The following is a 4,352-nucleotide window of genomic DNA, read 5'->3' on the forward strand; positions in this document are numbered from 1 at the left end:
GTTCAAAACAATAAATTATTATCCATAAATCATGCTTCCAATTCATGTGCACAATAATATTTTCTAATAGTTAAAGAGGTCTTGTGTTACTGTTCAAATAAGCCACACTTTGGTGGAATGCCATAATACAGCTTAGTCTTCAAAAGCTCAGGCAGTATATGTCGCTGTCAAACCAGACAATGCACTCCTTTACTTTGTAATACCAAGGCACCCTGATTACTTTGTCGTAAGCTAAATGCAACAACCACTGGGCTTCCTGGTGGGTAATGATTTTATTTTTAACTCTGAAACTAGCAAGCTCATTTCTCTAGTCCAAAATGAAAATTTTGTTTCATTGATGCAGCTGGCGACTGCAACAAATGTGGCTTAACCACAGATTGGCTGTGACAAGTTCCATCAGGAAGTAGTGAGATTGTGTATCTCACAATACCGAAACAAAACTGCACGTGAAGACATACCATATCGCTTGTCTTGTCCGAGAGTTACATAAGAAAGATAAGCTTTATTTGTCACAGGTTCGTCAAAAACCACAGTGAAAAGTATCAGTTTAATGTCAACAACCAGCAGTCCAAAGACTGTGCAGGGGGCAGCCTGCAAGTATCACCACACTTCTGGCAGCAACGTAGCTTACCCACAACTCACTAACCCTAACTGTGCATCTTTTTTTTTGGATTGTGGGAGGAAACCATGGGGAGAATGTAAAACTCCTTATGGAAAACTGTGGGAATCCAACCCAAACAGTGATTGCTGGCAATGTAAAGTGATTGCACTAAGCACTATGCTACCATGCCACCCAAAAAATCCTTCAGTGGGCAGTAGAGGTAATACACAGAAAACTGTGCTTAAAACACTAATTTCTTTCTACTTAGAGAAATCAATAGAAATCATGTACAAAGGATCACTTGTCATGTATTATTTTGGGTAGGTGGGGAAATTATTTTGCTTTTTCTTTTTCCTCTCTCTGTGCTCAACCTGCAAACCTACTTCAGTATGTTGCTACTGTTAGTGTATAGCTAAGGATCCAGAAGGCCCATACAAATGTCTCTATTCCATTCTGCTGGAGAAGAATCTATATTATTGATGGATGATAATATTTTAGAGGGAGAAAGATGCATTAAACAATGAAATTTTGAAAGCAGTAGAGCAACATCTTACAGTGCCACACGTCTGGGTTCAATACTGACCCCTGTATGGTCTACCTGTGTTCACATGGGTTTCCTGGTTTTCTTCTATGCCTAAGAGATGTGCCAGCTGGCAGATTAATGGGTTACTGTAAATTGCCTCTTTTGTGCAGGTGAATGATAGAAACTGGGAGGTGTTGATGAAAATGTGGGGAAAATGGGATAAATGTAGGATTAGTATAAATGGATGGTTGATGGTCAGCACAGACTTAAAAGGTCTGTTTCCATGCTGTCTGGCTCTTTAACGTGAGAGTAAATGTTCAAGTGACCAAACATCAGAATGGGGAAGAAATGTAATCTAAGTAACTTTGACCATTGAATGTTGGCGCCAGATGGGATGGTTTGAGTATTTCAGAAACTACTGATCTCCTGAGATTTTCAGGTACAACAGTTTATAGAGTTTACAGAGAATTGTGAAAAATGGAAAAAAAAAACATCCAGTGAGTGATACTGCTGTGGGAGAATATGCCTTAATGAGATAAATGGACAATGGCCAGATTAGTTTAAGCTGACAGGAAGGCAACGGTAACTCAAATAACTATGAGTTACAACAGTGGTGTGCAAAAGAGCCTCTCTGAAAGCACAGCACATCGAACCTTGGCGTGGATGGAATACAACAGCAGAAGACCACGAACATACACTCAGTGGCCTCTTTATGAGGTACAGGAGGTACTAATAAAGTGGCCACTGACAGTAAGTTCAAGTTTATCATACAGGAACTCTCCCCAATTAAGCTTTGATGACAGGAGCAAAACAATCTGTTGGAGGAACTCAACATATTGAGGAGCTCTCGTGGGGGTGGAAAAAAAATTGTTGATGTTTCATGTCGGAGCACTGAATCAGAATCAGGTTTATTATCACCGGTATGTGACGTGAAATTTGTTAACTTAGCAGCAGCAGTTCAATGCAATACATAATCTAGCAGAGAGAGAGAAAAAATGATTTAAAAAAAACATAATAATAAATAAACAAGTATATCAATTATGTTGAATAGATTTTTTAAAATGTGCAAAAACAGAAATACAGTATATTAAAAAAGTGAGATAGTGTCCAAAGCTTCAATGTCCATTTAGGAATCGGATGGCAGAGGAGAAGAAGCTGTTCCTGAATCACTGAGTGTGTGTCTTCAGGCTTCTGTATCTCCTACCTGATGGTAACAGTGAGAAAAGGGCATGCCCCGGGTGCTGGAGGTCTTTAATAATGGACACTGCCTTTCTGAGACACCGCTCTCTAAAGATATCCTGGGTACTTTATAAGCTAGTGTTCAAGATGGAGCTGACTAGATTTACAACCTTCTGCAGCTTCTTTCGGTCCTGTGCTGTAGCCCCTTGATACCAGACAATGATGCAGCCTGTCAGAATGCTCTCCACGGTACAACTATAGAAGTTTTTAAGTGTTTTTGTTGACATGCCAAATCTCTCCAAACTCCTAATAAAGTATAGACGCTGTCTTGCCTTCTTTATAACTACATCGATATGTTGGGACCAGGTTAGATCCTCAGAGATCTTAACACCGAGGAACTTGAAGCTGCTCACTCTCTCCACTTCTGATCCCTCTATGAGGATTGGTATGTGTTCCTTCGTCTTATCCTTCCTTAAGTCCACAATCAGCTCTTCTGTCTTACTGATGTTTGTGCCAGGTTGTTGCTGCGGCACCATTCCATTAGTTGACATATCTCACTCCTGTATACCCTTTCGTCACCACCCGGAATTCTACTAACAGTGGTTGTATCGTCAGCAAATTATTAGATGGTATTTGAGCTATGCCTAGCCACAAAGTCATGTGTATACAGTTGTGGATTTTTGTTGTGGATTAATCCGAGCCCGAGTAAAAGTTTACACTGTCCATTAGTCACTGGATCAAGCAGGCAGGAAGGAGACAGTAACTCAAATAACTATGCTATGCATTACAACAGTGGTGTGCAGATGGCATCTTTGAACACACAATACATCGAAACTTGAAGTGGAAGGGCTACAGCAGCAGAAGACCATGAACATGCAATCAGTGGCCCCTTGATTAGGTACAGGAGGTATCTAGTTAATTGGCCACTGAATGTATATAAGTATCAAGTCAGTGTGCTAAAGCTGAGGTAAAGGCAGAATAAAATTCAGAATAATAAATATAAAACCAGTGTAAGAAATTGCTTAATATGTAGCAGAAAGATGGGCCATCAATTGCCTCTTTCAATTCTATGGGAAAGGAAAATGTTGTTATAGAACAGGGGTGGCCAAACCAAGGCTCATGAGCCACATGCGGCTCTTTGACATTCAATGTGCGGTTTTTGGAAATATGTTGGTCGACCTCCTTTTTACTGCTTGCTGCCATTGCGTAGAAATGAATGGGAAAGCATTTTGGCAATAAATAGAACCGCGGGAAATCCCTTGAGACTTAATTCCATCACTCAAGAGTTGGTGAGAATCCCTATGTGGTGCTGAAGACAGAGGCGCGAGTTTCAAAATACATGACGTAGATCTACGTCATTTGGCGCTCAAGGTGTGAGTGAGTCTAGGCCCGACCTCATTCACGTCACATACATTAAGGCAGTGTATCACAGGACGCTGAATTGTGCAGACCTAGTTGGTACACTGTGGATACAAGTTATGTTTACAAGTGTCTATGAAAATTTTGTGAAGATGATGTCATCAAATTGTAAGAAATGAAAATATAAAGATTAAAACAAACATTTTAAGCCACAGTGGGAGAAAGATTTTGCATTCACCATTAAAGGAGGTAAAACCTTTGTGCCTTATCTGCAACGTGTCACTCAGTCATTACGAAGCCAGTAATTTGAAACGCCACTATGAAACAAATCACAAAATCTTTTCGGCTGATTATCCACGTAAATCCAAGTTACAGAAAAACAAATTAACTGTGTTAAAATCATCTCTAAATAGCCAGCAGACATTGTTGACAATGTTCAGTAAGGAAGCCGATACGACGACTGAAGTTAGTTTCGTTATGTCATGGAATATTGCTTGTGCTAAACGCCCATATTCTGATGGCGAATTTGTTAAGAAGAATATAGCTGACGTTGTTGCAGTGTTAGACCCAAATAACTCAAAACTTCAGCAACTAATAGCACAAACACCAATCTCACACCACACTACAGAGAGGCGTGTCTCCCAGATCAGTGCTGATATTGCAGGCAAAATGATGTAAAGAATTCCCTTG

At 40.1% G+C, this 4,352-nt stretch overlaps 1 long non-coding RNA gene across 9 annotated transcripts in view; it reads right to left on the bottom strand.

The window, feature by feature from the left end:
• LOC132406998 (uncharacterized) overlaps positions 1-4,352 on the bottom strand; it is a 75,099-nt gene that overhangs the window by 39,777 nt on the left and 30,970 nt on the right. The window lies entirely within an intron of this gene.

The sequence above is a fragment of the Hypanus sabinus genome, chromosome 2, assembly GCF_030144855.1.
Source record: "Hypanus sabinus isolate sHypSab1 chromosome 2, sHypSab1.hap1, whole genome shotgun sequence".
Classification (NCBI taxonomy): domain Eukaryota; kingdom Metazoa; phylum Chordata; class Chondrichthyes; order Myliobatiformes; family Dasyatidae; genus Hypanus; species Hypanus sabinus.